At 42.9% G+C, this 18,243-nt stretch overlaps 1 long non-coding RNA gene across 1 annotated transcript; it reads right to left on the reverse strand.

Moving 5' to 3' along the window:
- Positions 1-16,365: 16,365 nt before the first annotated feature.
- Positions 16,366-17,591, reverse strand: LOC136764155 (uncharacterized). Its single transcript, XR_010821159.1, has 4 exons — positions 17,465-17,591; positions 17,323-17,376; positions 16,944-17,003; positions 16,366-16,636 (listed from the first exon to the last, which is right to left on the reverse strand). It is a non-coding gene; the product is annotated as an uncharacterized LOC136764155 (long non-coding RNA).
- Between the last annotated feature and the right edge of the window lie 652 nt (positions 17,592-18,243).

Here is an 18,243-nt window from a genome sequence, read left to right on the forward strand (position 1 = left end):
ATAACAGCCACTATAGCCCAATTGAAAAATCGTTTAAAGTGGTAATGTTATCTCTGAATAACTAGTTGTGTGCAAGTTTCTATCAGCTACTTTCAGAGAACAAAAGTAGTGAGGGAGTTCAAGGGTGACGATCTCGAGTCATTGTACATTTTCCCTGCATGCTTTGAAGACACGCGATACTCATAATACACAATACTTCAGGTCCAAGTTCAGAACCGGACAGCCGTCTTTAGACTCTTTAATAAAGGCAACCTAAATTAATCAGTGGGCCGTAAGTCTGGGTGTCAAATAAGCAACTGGGCCACAACAGGAGCGTAGCCATGGGTGGGCCTGGGTGGGCCTGGGTGGGCCATGACCCACCTACTTACCTCTCAGGTCCACCCAATCAGAGAGTGTAAAATTTCTCCCGCGTGTTAAAAAAACATTATAAATACAAGATTCTGAAGCAATAACGTGTTTCGGAAAATCACAGGCTTTATTCCAAAGCATGGGGGCTGGTTCTTTTCAAGTCTAATGGTTACATTTTGGCTAAGTTATGCACAAGCAGGTTATAACTGGCTGTGGTAAATGTTTTTTTACGTAGTGCATCACACCATGACAACTGAACAAATGTAGTTGTGAACGGAGTTCCTACAAATGGTGAAACAAAATTATTTGTTGAATTATTTCAAAAGACGAGAAGAGAACTATCAGAACAGCACATTACACAACCTGATAAATCACCAACTGCATCGGAAGAAACCAATATAAGCACTGCTTTGCATCCACAGGCCAGTGTTGAATTCGGTAAGGAAACATTTTACTGTCCCTCGGATTTATAAGGAATAGATGAGTCACCTACACGGCCAAAATTGCAGGCATTTGCTTAAATTTGTGTTAAATCCCAAAGTTTTTCATCACAGCGGTGGTATGAGAAGTATCGCTGGATGGAATACAGCATAGCCAGAAATGCAATTATCTGTAGATATGCAGGCATTTGTTCTGATTCCCACACCGAAGAAACATTCACTAAAAATGGTTTTAAAGATTTTAAGCATTTGAATCAGAGCCGTTCAAAACATGAAGCAAGCAACTGGTACTGTCCATCCGAAGGTTACAGACAAAGCCACACAGAAACATTTTTAATTGGTTAAATCGGGATTCCAGGAAGGCTTATTTGAGAGGAATTGTGATTAAAGCTGTGACTGACATTCTGATGTACTGCACAAAGCAGTGAATTCCAATCAGGGGTCTCAGAGAAGCTCTAAATAAAGGACATTTCTCTGAGCTATTTAAAGTAAACATGATAGTGAAATACAAACCTGTGTTGAAGAACTCCGCAAAAATGCAACACTATGAGCCCTGATACTCCAAAAGAGCTACTGCTTTACCATCACGCACACCTCATCACAGGGTACATTTCATGACCAGCATCAGTTCAGTATAGACCAGTGTCTCTATGGTTACCTTGTCCCAGTACAGACCAGTGTGTCTCTATGGCTATTATTATTATTGTTATTATTATTATTATTATTATTATTATTATTATTATTATTATTATTATTATTTCTTGGCAGATGCCCTTATCCAGTGCTATACAAATTGCAAGAATACAGTTAAGGCATCAAATATTACAAATACAAATTTACATTGTACAAAGCAATTCAAAATATAATACATTTTACAACTTCCAATTTACACAGGTAAGTACAGTAAGTGAGGTCATACATCCTGGAACGTAAAAGCTAAGTGCTGTCAAGATGTAAGGTCACAGGAAAGGGAGCAAGGGGGAAATCAATCAATAATACAAGTATTAGTAACACAAGAAGCATGATCAAATGCTGTGAAGTGCTATCTTCCAGGGAATAAAAGGACTAATACGTAATATTACTAATGGTTACCTATGTAGAAGCCCCAGTATAGAACAGTGTCTCTATGGTTACCTATGTAGAAGCCCCAGTATAGAACAGTGTGTCTCTATGGTTACCTAATCCCAGTATAGACCAGTGTGTCTCTATGGTTAGCTATATAGAAGCCCCAGTACAGAACAGTGCGTCTCTGTGTGTAGAGTCACAAACACACAGAGGGAATTCTAGATGGGCAGGAACCAGAACCCTTGGATGATCTAGAGCTAGAGAGGGAGGATTCCCCTGTTGTGAGACGCTCCTAGAGATATAACAAGGGTACACTTCCAGTAAGCTTAATAGAAGGGTATTTACAAAAAATATGCAGTGTATTGTCATTATAGATCACAGACCCCTTAAAAGGTATCCTGAAATTGCCTTGAATGTTTTGATATATAACCTGTATTAATTCAGCAGGTTTTCAACAGGGGGGATACTGTAAGGGATACTACTTTGTTCAGAATACGGTATTGTTACATTAAGAACACCAGAGAGGTCTAATGTAATGGATGGCTTCGCAAACCAACTGAATTACTGAATCGCCTAACCTGCTGTCCAATCGGAATGTAGCTTTCTCGAGAAAAAGGGTGGGCTGTAGTTCGGGAAGAGTAGTCGCCATGATTAGTTGAGTGTGCAAATTGGAGCTGTGTAGTGTGCAGAGGAAATAAACATGTTTTTTATATGAAAACAATGAACTTTGTTTTTGAACACTGGCCTGGAATTGTGTTTCTTTTCAAGTTTTTTTTTAGAAGAGACTGTTCTAGGTGCAAAGTGAACGGGACCCGTGTGACACGCAGTTAAGGAGAGCCCGCGTTGAACTAAGATGACTACAGTGAGATTTCCTGGACAAAGCTCGGGCAAAGGATAGCGCAGGGTGCACCTGCACCTGAGTTTTTGTCAAAAAGCATTGTGATCAGAGAAGGTAAAAAGGGAAAAACGCAAGTAAGCAGCAATAGCATTTTCTTTCTTTGAAGCATAGCATGACCATAGTTTTTCTATTGTATAAGTATCTTGGTGTAGGGGTGTCTCGCCTGTCCTGTAAGATTCGGGAGGGTAGGAATAGTTTAGTTATCCTCTCTGTTTACTTTTTGTGTGCCCCATTACTGTTAGTTCAGGTAGCCATTGTGAATTTAAATCTTGAACCCTAAGTAGATAGTAGGGTTTTTTGGGCGCGGCCTATTTTGTTATGACGTATGCCCTAAGCTTATTAATATTCCTACGTCATAATTGGGGGGCGTGATTTTAGGTAGATTTATTTCCTTAATTATTCCTACGTCATATCCGTCAGAAAGTGTACACCCATAAAACCCTGAACAACAAGGCCGCCCATAAAGACCCCCACCCCTCTGAAGGCAACGCCCCGAAACTCTCCTCTCTATTTAAGAACCCGCGCTGCTTTTAGGCAATACCTCTTTAATTCTCAGCATCTGAAACATCCCGCTTCTTCAACATGGCCAGCGACATCAACATGAAACCCCGCAAGAAACAATCCCGGGCAAGGGTTCCTGTACTCACCAATTTGAAGATTGAACACTCCTGGGTGTTGTTCTGGGGGGGTCGACGGGGTTACCGCTTTAAAAGGGATCCCAGCTATGTTGGAGTGGAGCTTTATGCTTTGGGAGAGAAGGAGGGTACGTTGGAACCTTTTGAGACGGTGATTGAATACTCTTATGAGGACTGGTTGAAGGTGATGGCATGGAGAGACCAGGGGCTTGTGGATAAGACTCTAGAAGGCTTGCATGAGGTTCCAAGAGAAGGCGAAAAGGAGTCTCCGACGCAGAGTTTTGAAAGGTGTGAATGGGAAAGCTTGCAGAACTATGGTACAGTGGTGAAGAGTCTATCTCTAACTACTGATCGTAAGGTTTTGTTTAGCAGTACCCTGGTTACAAACCCTATTGAAGGGGTTGTGGAGGATCCAGAAAAACAGGTTACTGAAATTATGTTTGACGCCGTGGACTGGCCGTTCTTGAAAGAGGTCATAAACTGTATAAATGATGGTTTTGACATCTTGACCAAATGTTCACAACTGGATTCTGTTAGAAGGAGAATATGTTGGATTATGGATTATATAGCCCCCTTGAATGACGACGACGATGATAAAACAGACGACCTGTGGGGGTTTGGAGGGGGGTCTGACGGCTCAGGGTCTACTCTCTTCTAAGAGGGCGGTGTGTCGTGACGTAGTGAAGAGATAGGATAAAAGGCGCAACAATTCATTCATGGTTTAAAATTAAAGAGAATGTCTTACCCGAAAGCTGCGGACGTCGACAGGCTCTACAGGCCTCTTCAAACCCGGGATCAACCCTGGTTCTATTCCCCAGATTTTGTATACACACCGGAACCCTCTGACTGCGGTTACCCTCCAAGACCTCAGACCCCGGTCCCTCAGGACGAAACAACATGCGGGGCGATGGATGTCCAAATGAGTCTCGTGGATCCCCAGCCTCTGGAGCTCCTGGAGGGCCTCGATTTTGCCGAACTGTCTACCGTCTGTGCGTCTCAGGAGGGGGTCAGTCCAATGGATGTAGAAACACCCCACAAACCACCAGGCGACCCAATGAGCATCGGACTGTCTCGGGGGCGTGATGAAGACGCAGGATTTATGCCCGGGGTATGTGACCAAGTAAGCAGAGTGGTTAAAAGCACCCTGGTGTATATTCTGAGTGCTCTCATCGACAGAGCTCTGAAAGAAGTCTGTCGAGGGTGTGAAGTGAATCACCCCAGTCAGTTGAGACACAGTTGTTTGTTTGAACCAGACCGTTACTATTTCCTGTTCTATTTCAACGTGTTTTACAGAAGACTGAACAAACCGTGGCTGAAACCGGCACTAATCAAGGCTCTGTCTTACTCCCACATACATGTCACTGCGGGACAAGTCCAGAAAATCATAGATGAGATTTTGCTGGAGCTGAAAAAGGAGCCGTTTATAATAGAGAAACTTGGGCAGCTGCTCAATGACCTGGATGAGCCAAGTAGAAAAACCGCTGGCAAGCTAAAAGCTTATTTCTTCCGTAAAGAAGTTAAAGCTGGGGGCAGCGACGAAGAATTCGACATCTACGCCACTGATTCAGACTCTGACCTGAACTAAGGGACTTTGAACATGGGGAATGTTCTGGACTGCTGCTGCAACTGGTTCTGTCATCAACACTCTGCAGCTAACCTGAGAGCGCTATTACACCATGTGCTTGACAGAAAAGTAGCCAATGCGAGCCTTTTCTCTACAGATTTAACCATCGATGAGGATCAACTTTCAAACCTGGAAAAGTTAATGGTTGCTGTAACAAAGACCGGGGGGTACGAACACTGGGATGAAGCGCTCAAGGGGGCCAAGAATGATATTAGGCCATTTCATCAACATCTGTATGACCTTTTACTGAACATGTTTAATACCCCTCTGTTTACTTTTAAAATAGGTCATATTGTTGTTTTATTTACATATGTAACTGAGGTGTGTGCCTACAAGATAAAGAAACAGGTATTTGTTGATATAGATCAAGTAACCAATCATATGATTTCTTTTTGTCTGGACCGTAGAAAAAATTGTTGTGTATGTTATACTTTTCTCAAATGTCTAAAAAGGGGTATCTGCTCTCCTGAAGTTGAATAAAAAACCTTGTATAAAAACTTTGGCGCATAGTGTGGGTCTGTGTGTTTATTTGCCAGAATGACTCGGCAAGCTCCCCAAATGCATGAACTATACTACAACCCAGCAAAGATTGGGGGTTTGGCGGGTAAGAAGGGTTTTCAAAGAGGACTCGCTGAGGCCGGTGTGAAGGTTAATGATGTGGTTGTTTCAGAATGGTTACGGGAACAAGACGCCTATACCTTACATAAACCTCTCAGGATTAACTTTAAAAGAAACCGCGTATATGCAACTGACATAGACTCACAATGGCAAATGGATCTAGTCGATATGTCAAATTTATCAAAACATAACAATGGTCACAAATTTATGTTGATGTGTATCGATGTGTTATCAAAATATGCCTGGGCTCGCATTCTACATAATAAAACAGGTCGGGCGGTGACAAGAGCCTTTGAGGATATATTGTCCCAGGGCCGATGTCCTAAAAAACTGCAGACTGATAAAGGAAAAGAGTTTCTCAACAGAGAATTTCAGAATCTACTGAAGAGACACAAAATACATCATTTCACCACCGGTAATGAGCTTAAGGCATCGGTGGTGGAGAGGTTTAACCGCACCATAAAGACCAAAATGTGGAGATATTTTACAGCGGTCAACACGTTCAAGTATTTTGATAAAGTTCAGGATTTTATCGATGCTTACAACCAAGGGTATCACGCCAGTATTAAAATGAAGCCTATAGATGTTGATCAAAGTAATTCTTTTAAGGTCTATAAAAAATTATACGGCCCATTTATTAAGAAGGGGAAAACTACTTATAAGTTCAACATCGGCGATGTGGTTCGCGTTTCAAAGCTAAGGAGTACTTTTGCCAAAGGTTATGAACAAACATTTTCTGACGAATATTTTACAGTTACCGAACAGGTGGCTAGAGACCCCCCCGTGTACCGGTTAAAAGACTATGACGGGGAGGATATAGAAGGAACGTTTTACGAAGCCGAGTTACAAAAAATTATTGTGGGTAAAGACATTGTATACAGAGTTGAAAAGATATTAGCTGAGAAAACCCAGAACCGGAAAAAATATGTGTTGGTGAAATGGCTTGGATGGCCTGAAAAGTTCAATAGTTGGGTCCCGGAACAACAGGTTTGTGATATTCAAGCCTTATAACAACGTGTCCGCGGGGGTGTTGGGGTCATTACTTTCGATACTCAAGATGGAATCAGGAGGCTTCTACGTGACTCTACCCAGTAACGCCTCTCTCGATATATACCCTAAAAATGAAATATCCAGTTACACGGTACAATTTGGAAAATCTATAGATCTAAGGGGTTCGTGGGAAGTGGGGTTGGCGGAAATACAGTATCCTTACACTTGGGCTGTTTTACAAGATAAGGATGCCACCTTCGCCATTTTTGATGATGTTAAAAAGAGTCAATGGACATTCACGATACAAGGAGGTTATTATGACAATGTGGATACAATATTAGATGAGATGCATAAACAGTTCTCAGAAGGCACCCCCAACATCAAGCTATATTACAACCCTATTAAAAACAGAGTGTACAAGGTGTCAAAACCTTGTATTAGCATTCAAACCAACGGACAACTGGGTCGTATATTAGGGTTCTATTCTGACACAGAGAGCAGGTTCTCAGAAGTGGTGGCCCCCTTCCCGGCCGACATCAGGGGCGGCTTTTACACTCTTTATGTGTATACGGATATCATAACACACCAGAGGGTCGGGGATAGCTATGTCCCCCTTTTGAGAAATGTACTTATTAAAGGTAAAAGCAATGACATGGTCACAATTACTTATGACAAGCCACACTACGTACCAGTCTCAAAGACCCACTTTGACAACATCACGATCGAAGTAAAATCGGATCAGAATATCAACGTGCCCTTCCGCTTCGGTAAAGTTATTGTCAAACTACATTTTCGACCCCTGAAACAGTGTGTACATTATTAAAATGGCTACCTCGAGGGGTTATGTAGATCCTAGCGCCTATGTGGATTATTACAAGATGCAAGCCGGGAACGGCTTGCCCGGTTTTGTAGGAGCCCCTACAATGTATGGAGCCGGTCTAGGAGGACTCTTTCGTGGTCTCTTTAGAATGGCCGTACCCCTGCTTAAGAGAGGCTTTGCTATAGCCAGACCCCACTTGAAATCAGCGGCTAAAAATATTGTTAGTGACGTGTTCACCAATGTTATGAACCGGGCAGCTAGCCATGAGCAGCAGGAGGGTTCGGGTCTCATGGTAATGGCGAGGAGGGGGGGTAAAAGAAGAAACAGTATGTGTCCACCAGGGCGACGAAGATCCGTGGCTAACAAAAAACGAAGAATCTCTCATTCTCCAACATATCGTGGAAACACTCGGAGAAGGAAGCAGCACAAGAAAAAACCGGCAAAAAGAAAGTCGCAAAGAAAGACAAATAGAGCCTCAGGATACATCTTTTAAAAATGTCTTTTGTCCACAGTCTATCGGAAGAATGCGTCAAATCAGAACTGGATCTGTTTACAGTTCCATACACTCAAACGAGTATAGATAAGAGCATATATGTAGAGATACCCCCTCTTTCCGCAATTTCAGATACGGCCCCTCTGGAGTTTTTTATAGCTGGCAATGGCGAGGATTATATTGATTTGAATAACACATTTATTTTAATGAACTGTAAAGTGACTGATGAGGATGGCGATGCAATCGAGAAGACGGCCAACGCGGGGGTCATCAATTACCCGGTGGCCACCATGTTTTCACAGGTGGATGTGACCCTGGGAGATCGGCTCATTAGTCAAAGCAGCAATACTTACCCCTATAGGGCCATGATGGAGTGTATCCTTAATTATAGTGAGGAGACCCTAAGCAAACAGTTCAGCCCCGGCCTTTTCTTCAAAGACACCCCGGAAGCTATGGACGACCAGGATCCAGAGGGACTCAATAAGGGTTTGCAAAAAAGAACGGCCTTTTCAACAGAAGGGAGGACCTTTGAGCTAATGGGACATATCCATGCAGACATATTTTTCCAAGAAAAACTCATGCTCAACGGGGTAGACATTAAAATTAAAATGATCCGTAGTAAAAGTGCTTTTTGTCTGATGACCCCTGATACTGAAAAATATAAACTGACCATATTATCGGCCTCGCTGTTTGTGAAAAAAGTATCCGTCTCCCCGGCGGTTAAACTAGGACATGCCCAGGCTTTAATGACGGCAAACGCCAAGTACCCGATCGAAAGAGTCTATATGAAAGTCCACAGTATCCCCTCAGGGACACGGGTGATGAACCAGGAAAATCTGTTTCTAGGACAGCTCCCAAAACAGGTTATTATAGGTCTCGTGGATAATGATGCATTTACCGGGGTTTACAACAAGAACCCCTTTAACTTTAAACATTATAACGCGGAATTTATAGCACTGTACGTCGATGGTGTGCAGGTTCCATCCAGACCTTTTCAACCTGACTTTGAAAACGGCAACGCGGTTCGTGAATATTACAGTCTAGTACTGGCTACGGGTCGCCATCTCAAGGATCAACCTCTGCTGATCGATCGCCGGGAATACTGCAGCGGTTACACCCTGTACGGTTTCAACCTGACCCCTGACGAAGAGTGTGGACAACATTTTTCACTGATGAAGACGGGCAATATGCGTTTGGAGATGCGTTTCAAGCAGCCTCTACCACGCACTGTAAATATGGTCGTGTATGCTGTGTTTGACAACATTATTGAGGTGAATCAGAGGAGAAACGTTCTGTATGATTATTATTAAAATGAACACCAGAGAGCTCAACCACATCATGAATGCCCTGGCCGGCTCACGGAAAGTGTTTCAAGGAGTCTACGCCTGCGACCAGCTGCCTAAATTTAAGATCAAGAATTTACCTGCAATGTACATAATCAACACACACCCTAAAAATATGCCCGGAGAACATTGGCTGGCTATTTATCTAAGGGAGGACCGCTGTGGGGAATTTTTTGATTCCTATGGAAACCCCCCGGATTTCAGACCTTTCCCTCGGAAGATCAATAACTTTCTGCTCAACAACTGTCAAGAAACCATTTACAGCGGTCGTCAAGTACAAAGTCTTCAGACCTTCACTTGTGGTCAACACTGTGTGTTTTTCTTATATCATAGATCTAAAGGAAGGTCATACCCCGATATTATGTCCTTGTACAGTGAGGATTTAGGCCAAAATGATAAAAAAGTGGCAGAGTTTGTCAGGACACTGTGGACCCCTCCTTATAACACAATTACTTACGAACCTAGCCAGCCATGTATACAGATGGGGTGTTCTTGTGAGGATTTTAAAAGATGTCATGCGTGTTAAAGTGAAAAATAATGAAAACAGCCTTTGAATCATTAGTTTTGTTTTTATTCAACACAATTCTTATACAAAGCAGGGTTATGTTATAAATAAATGTACAACATTTGAAAATAAAAATAAAAAATAAAAAAATTGTTTGTCGGTTCCTTATTTACAGGGGAGACAAATAAAAACATGAGATTAATAAGCTTCCCAACGATGGATAGATCCTGAGGATGTTTGCTCAGCACGGTCAGAGTAATGAGATATCGGCGTCAGATCAGTCGCCACCTCTTTACACAGACGGATTTTTTGTCGCGTTTCCTGGTTAGGGACTGTTGATTGGGGCATGTTCAGACAGGCCATCGCCTGTAGGAAAGCATTCCAGCCTACAGGTCGGCGACTATCGGGGACCTTATTAGTGCTAGTGACACTCTTCAACAAATCAAACATGTGTGAACCTTTGATCAGTTGTCCTTTAAAAACAAATTCACCCTGTTCATTCCAAGTCGTTACCCGCGGTTTCTGAACCATTTTGTGCAGAATATATTCTGCATGTCTTTTGCTTCTGGCCGGCATGTTTCTCAAAACATCCGTTACAACATCTCCCTCTGAACTCTCAACAGGTTCGGGCACCGCAACATCTTTATCAACCGTACCCCCCGCATCAGCCCCAGAACCATTTTCTTGAGAGGCCATGGTTAAAGTTAAAATGTTTTGATCTTTTTCACCCTGTCTAACCAGACGGAGGTAGCGCTGTAACGTGTTGCTATACATCTGGGCTTTGGAATACTGATTTAAATCGTCCCTGGCCAGTATAGCTTTCATTTCAGAGTCCAGGTTGTTTTCGGCCGTTTGTCTAATGGGCTCTGGCCCGACAACATTTTTTCTCAGTTTCTCAAGCTGCTCCTGAGGGATCAAAAACATTTTCTGAGCATATTCCATTATTAACTCACTCTGGAAGCTAGAAGACTGGTTAGGAAAGGCACGGCTATGCTCAACAGCGGTCCTATAAAACCTCCGGTTTGATTAATCTTCTTTCTTTTTCTTTTAATAGAATACTTCTTATTAGCGATGATCTTGATAACCGCTTTTTGTTTTTTGAGTTTAGAATGTTGAGAAGGGGTTAGGGGTATATTACCGCGTAAGATGTTAAAAGCTATTTCACACAGGGTCTCGATCAAATCCGAGGGGGCCCCTGCCAGCACAGCTTTCCTATGGCGCGGGCTCCCCTCAAATAACATTTGTAAAAGCGGCAGATTTCTTTTAATCCGAACAGACATTCTTATTTATTTCCTTTTCTTTAGCGCATACACTGCCGGCCAATCGGGCGGGCACAAACCTGTTCTGAGGCGAAAGTCTTCTGGGGTTTGTGCTTTTAAGTCCACAATCAAGTACCCGTAGGGTTTTTTGGTGGCATCCTCAAATGCCTCCAAAAAGAACTTGGTCTGGTTAGGGTACATTTGACGAGCCAAGACGGTGACCTGTAGTTTATCTCTGGGGTTTTTAAAAAGAATTATATAATTGGCATTTAAATTAATAGTGCGGCTTTTTTTACCTTGAAAAAATAGATTTTGAACTAAATAAATAATACTTAAATTCCTATGATGAGTGTACTTTGTGAAAGCTTTTTCCACTTCACTGTTGTCACCGGCCTGCTCCATCAGGTCATCAAGGATCACTAGATTAGTTTGTCCGGGCGGGAACAGGTCATCGTCACACAACGAGGCGGGGAGACCTTGCACAAATTTCAGATTATTTTTTTTTGATGCCAAATCATCGTAGAGAGGCTGCCAGCAAGAGTAACACCACACTATGTTGTCAAGAGCTTGGGACACGGTTGCGTCCACATCTTCTATGATGTTCTTTATAAGATAGCTCTTACCCGAATTGGAGGGACCGGCTATAATACAGGAGAAAGGGTGTTGAAGGCGGTTATCAAAACCACTGCTAATATCCATAAGGCAGAGTGGTATAATCAGTCTTCAACACTCTTTTATTGTACACCACCCTGAACCGTTTGTTTAGTGATCTATTTTCCAATGTGTACCCCTTTTTATTGCGATAGATCTGATTTCCGGCTGTAATAATCTCGCGAGGAGGCGCGTCTTTCTCGGTTACAAAACTTTGTACCAGGGTCGTCAGAGACTTGATGTTAATGAGCTTGTTGTTACAATGGTTCAGAGTGAAACCCTTAACTTTCATACAGGTCTTACCCGCAGCCGTTCTGTATGCGTAAGTCTTAGGACCCCCTGAAACAAACTCCACTATGTGGTCCTGAGGATCTAGCTCGCTCGTTAACTCCCCAAGGTAGTCCCCGAGGGGAGGGACCCAATCCCCTGGCCTGGTGACAAAGATTACAGAGTCAGTATCATGATAGAGCGTGCGTTCCTGCAGCTGATCCATTAAGTTGTACAGTTCAAGCCGGGCGTAAGCCGTGGTAAAAACCGCTATGAAAACATTAACGTTTCCCTGTTTGGTGGGGAAATCTTTAGGGGCCCTCCACTGGACCTGTGCCACGTGGTCATTTAAGAATTGAAAGTGTGATACTGCATGTTGTTTGGAAAACATAAATTCTATAAACTGTTCAGGGGTTTTAATCAAGGTTGTGTTTAGACGGTTATTTCTTTCCCCAAACTTACCCCACAAACTGTTTAAAATCAGTTTGGACATTTGTCTCTTGGCGGGGTTTACAGTTATGTTCCCCGGCTCTAGACGGATCCCTTCCTTTTCAAAATATTGCTGAACGTACCGCTCTTTGGCCGCGGAGTCAACACACCATGAGGGATAGCCCGATGCCTCCTGTTTCCCTTTCAGATGGGTCATAATGTACTCAGCAAAAAGAGTATCAGATTTTTCAGAAAAATGCCAAACCTCATACACCTTACCGACTCTGTAACCTTTCTCCACCGCCTTGTCAAGCTCAATGCTACACCAGACACCCGTCAGCGCTCTCTCGTCATCACTGTGCAGACACGAGGTATTTTGATTTTCAGTTTCCACACACGTTCTACACAGAGGGAACATCAATTTTCCCGAACACCTGTAAGGCAACACGGGTAAGAACAGCTCGCGAGGAGGGTACATGGTGACTTTGATCAAACCAAAGTACTGTCCGATTTCGAGAAAGTCACGATAAACAATGGTTGGATGCCCCACCGGGTACATTTTGGTCTTGTTGACATAAGGGTACAGACTGGTGAAATCATAGTAATCTACTCTCTCACCATCCTTTACCTCATAATGTAAACAGAGGGCGTTGGTACGACCCCCAAATAACGCATCCCTGGGCTCTAGACGTTCAGGAAAGTCCAAGGTTTCCATAAACCGTTGTACCCCCACATCCTGTTGCTTCAGGGTCGTCCACGCGTGTTCCCAAATCACCAGCACATTCAAACCATAGGTGTTTTTTAAAGTTTCAATTCGTTCCTGGAAATCATAGTACATGTCACCGCAGAGTTTTTGTGTTACGGGGTTAAAGGTGTTTGGGTCGAAGCACTGAGGACAGCCATGGTAAATACAACCAGCAAACTCATAAGCGGTACGCCGCCCGGACACGTCGCTAAAACCGTCTAAGTAGTAAGGACCCATTTTGACTTCCCCTTGATTTAAAGCATGTCTGATGAAGATGTTATCCCGGGCACTCAGATATTCCAGCCACTGTATGGAGACAGTCGAAAAGTTCTTTTGTCTAGCACGATAGTTGTCAGAAGTGGTGACCGCTATAGTGTTTTTCTGCAAGAAATTGGATCGATACATTTTCATGCAGAGAGACGCTATGGTCACACTTTGCAAAGGGTCGAGGCCCGATGTGTTGATAACCTCGGCGCGGAAACGCAAACAGGCTTCTTTAAGGATCACCACATCATTTTTACAATAAGCGGCCATCTCTTCGCGGAAATCAAAAACACCTCCCTTAACCGTATTGTACCATTTAAAGAATTCCTCCCTCTCATGAGACATCATAGTATCAACCCCATAATAAGAGGCGGGCGGGTAGGACCCTCGATAATTTTGAGTGTCCTTAGTATTAAAAAAATGGCAGAACCAGCCTTTCTTCTGAGCCTCAAAACCCAGAGCTTTAGGCAAAGCGCTCAATTTCATGGGGAGGAAATTTAACGAGTCTATGTAACGTTGGTTGAAAGCTTCGTCGGTGAAACACATGATCTTGCTACCCTGAGCTATTATTTTTGGGGTCACCCCATTTTCCACCAGATACTTCATCAAAATGTAAGAATCATAACCCTTAGCATTGTGGGCAATAAATGTGTAATTGATGTATTTTGGACCGCGATACCGCGTAAAGAAAGCCCTGACACAACTCTCACCGCTAGCTGACCACTCACAATCCAACATGTCAATACAGTGTATATAATTAGCAACATGGACCCCGTTTTCTTGCCGGCATTCAAAATCAAAAAAGACATACCGGTTGTGCGGCGGCTCCTTTTTAACCGGCTGAATAAAGCACTGGTGTTCAGACCCCGGGGTTAAATCAGCATTACAGATCCTACATCTCGGCTCCAGACATTTGTGTGGTTTAGCCTCATAAAAACGGTACTGGAGGCAACATTGCGGGCAATATTTAGTTTGATCACAATAACTCCGTTTTTTAACCCCCTCAGCAGCGGCCCTCTGTACCTTATGTTCGGAAAAACAGAACGCGGAGAGACAAATCCTTAAGCAATCTTTACATCGGATGGTAGGGGCCAAACCCTTACGACATTGCGGATTGAAACAGACGTTACAGTAACCGTCACAGCGGTGCTTAAGCTTATCATTGAAGGCCTTATAACACCAATGACAAACATACGAACAACCCAAAAAAGCCGTCAAACTCTTTATTCCAAAGTAATGACTATCACTTAGGAAGAGAAACAGTGTCTGTGTATGGGTTTCAGGATGTGTCTGAAATTTCACAAATACTTCCTTTACCTCACAACGGTACCACACAACAATTTTTAAAGACAACAACTCCTCAAACCTGGTAATGTCTGAAAAGGCAACCATCTGTTGAGAGTTTAAGCCGGCCCTCTGATGAAGCATTAAAGCCTCTTGCATAGCTTGGGGTTCAGGCATGTCGGGGGTAAGTAGTTTTATTAAACTGTAAGCAAAACAGAGCTTATTGTCCCCATTGGAACTCACCACTAATTGCCTGAGCTTGTTCCTAATTATGTCGTTCTTCAAGCATTTCGACAGTCTTCTAAGTGCCCCACCCTCAGGGTTACGAACCACATTCATTACCAGAGACAGACTTTCATCCGCTAAGATGGATGCGTTACTTTGCAATAACGCTTCGATTTTAGCCAGAAATTCATCAACATCTAAATTATCACCACTCATCATTACAGATAGGTTGCTAAACAAATCATCCCCTCTGAGTTCTAACTGTACAACATCTCGAGGTCTGACCCTTTCAGCAACCTGTTCAAGCATGTTTTGCAAGGCCTCGTGTATGTTGACAAATATTTCGGCATAATTGTCACAATTTAAAAGTTCTGCAAAATTAAAACGCTGAATCATTTCAAAATTGTTATAGGCCGGTCTATCTATAATCACGGGATCACTGTTACTCTTGGCCACATCATCATTTTGAACAAAGCCTTCAACCCCTACATTCTCACAGAGCATGTCCTCCACAACCTTATCAGTCTCAGAACCCTCCACATTCCGAACACCCCCACTGCTGACATCTACAAAACCCCCTTTTTGAGGAGGCTCATTTAAAGCCCGTAAAAGTCCTTCAAAGATATCCAACCGGTTAATGTCAAGACCCTCCTCTATAGTGACGGCTGCTTCTGCCGCCGTACTGTGTTCTAATTGTCTCAAATCATTTATAACAGGGGCAGAATTTGGTCGGGGTAGCGACTCCAAAGCCTCCACCATTTCAAACAAATCGGGGTGAACTAGGGGTTGAACCTCTATAAGCTCTACCGTTGGGAGGTGGTTATTTAGATCATTGACCATCTGTAACAGGTCGGGGTTCACCGGTAAGTCTGTTAATTCACATTCTATCGGGGGTGATTGGGGGTTATTTAAATCATTTATCATTTGTAATAGTTCCTGGTTCATTGGGACATCAGAGGAGTTCACAACAGGGCCGGGGATGTTCTCTCGGGAAGGTCTTTTTGGGGCCCTAACTTGATCATAATCCTTTAGTTTGTGAGTTCTTTTACCAAGTCCGGACATTTTTTTATTTATTTCTTATTTTTCCAACAAATCACAATAGTAAGACGTTCTGTATCTATTAAAACATTAAATACGGTACAATTCGTTAGTAAGGGTATTAATAAGGGTGTTTTGGCTCTCTATCACAAGGTTTTGTCCCACTAACACAAGTCTTTGATTTAGTAACAAAGTACGTAGCAACTCATGCCGACCTTCAGGAAGTAGCTCCGGGGAATGGTGTCCTGGCACAGCTTCAAAGGATGGTCGCTCCGGTAAATCTCGGTCGAAGGAGGCAGGGTGCGAGCGTATACTCACGGACGGAGACCAAGAAGGCCTTTGCGGTGACACCCTGGCCAATCGCGGTGTACTGTTCAGCGTTTCTGTAGCCAAGAAACGGGGATGGGGGGGGGGCGATGTTGAAACCAGTCCGACGTTGGGTGGTGTGTCAACCCTGACTGACGGCGACCCCTGAGGTTGTTGGTTGCCTGTATTTGTTCCGACCGACAATGCGTCGGGCTGAATCTGGGTTGTTGAATTACCCCCAGAAGGCTGTGGCCTGAGTAGATGTTGGGGGGTCTCCAAGACCACCGTGGGGGATCCTCTCGGTGATCTCTCCGGGGAAGATGTTTGATCCCACTTAGACGGGGTGATTGTCCTCAATAGCTCATCCACAGAATGACTATCCCAAGAGTCTTGGGTAGAATAAAAATATACATTACATTTACATCTTTAAACGGCGACAGAAATCAAACTTAAAACAACATATCCAGGACCTTCAAAACCTTTAGCTTTTTTTAGACCTTTGAAAATAGTCTTAGACATTCACTACAACGCCTTATTATTTACAGACAATATATTTATTAGGACTTGATAATAAATGTAAAACAGAGAAGCCTCTGTAAATAAACGGTTTCTTAAATGTTTCTTTAAAAACTGTAATATTGTTAATAAAACTTTTTATACACACACACCCACACCACATTTCATTTTTAAACGAACCTTCCAAGTGTAAACGCTTCCTGATCCCGGGACTTCCTGTTTCACAAACGTTTTCACGATCTGTTTAAATATTAAATACAATGAACACCTTCAAGCCTTTTCCTACAGCCACTTTAAAACAGAAGTATAATTGCGGAAGATAAGCCAAACAACTTACTAAAACCTTTCGGACAGCTTTACTTCCTAACCAGACGGTAGGCCAATCGGTCATTTCTAAACACATGCCCCAGAAACAAGCCTAGACCTGTCCGGACTTCTAAAGATCTTTCCCAGAACCCCCCGCCCTACAGGAAATGGGCACCCGTCGCTTAAATATCAGCCCTCAACGGGCAAACAAACCCCCTTTTAAAAACATTAAAGTTTGAAAGATCTTACTTACCTCCAAAGAATAATCGTTTCTTATGTTTTTCAGCTGGTTTAGCTTTTTGCACTTCTGTGGAGGTAAGAGACATGTTTAACCTTTAACCACTCCCGCTTTATAAAAAGCTTTAACCTCTTACAAACGGCAGATATATACTCACCGCTATCAGATACCGGGGCTGACGGCCTTTCAGATTCTTGAAAGGTTACGGTTCTCGAATGTAAAACGAAACAAGACCTCGATGTGGAAGGCCTTTCGTTGTCTCGAACCACGTTTCTTAATACTGTTAGAAAGGATAATTTTTTAAAATTAACAAAACGGGCCTCAAACATCTTACAGAAACGTTATACAAACAAACAGGGGTTTAGTTCTTACCCGGACGACAGACCGCCTGTCTAGGGACAACCACTTCTCTTGTTTGCTCCTCGGAGACATTAATCACAGGCCTTTCGATAGTTTCTGTGTAATTAAAGAGACTGGCTTTAATATATATTAAAACGTTTTCATAACTCTAATGAGCCGCTTCAAAACCACACACACACAACCATACATAAGAACCCTTGAGCGCAAACACAAAAATCTTACCGTCGTTGTTCCAGATGATCTCCTCAGCGTTGGGAATTAACTCCTGTTGACTGGCTGAAAAATAATTTTACAGAACTTAAAACAGATGGTATAACCTTATTTACAATACATGACCGCAACACGCTCTGAGTCAATGAAAATAATTTAAAGACTTACCTAAAAACTCGTTTAAATCGAAGTCGTTGATGTTGTTTCCGGACATTGTTGATCTTTAGGCTTAAATCGAAAGGTCAGTACGAGTCTGTCGAGCTGAAGACCAGACCTTCATACTTATACTGACGGCCCGCTGCCGGATCTGCTTGTAAGGCATTGTTCTGGGCTGTCCTTTGTGCCATCCTGTTACCAATTAACATA

This window comes from Amia ocellicauda, chromosome 12 (assembly GCF_036373705.1).
Source record: "Amia ocellicauda isolate fAmiCal2 chromosome 12, fAmiCal2.hap1, whole genome shotgun sequence".
NCBI classification, from domain to species: domain Eukaryota; kingdom Metazoa; phylum Chordata; class Actinopteri; order Amiiformes; family Amiidae; genus Amia; species Amia ocellicauda.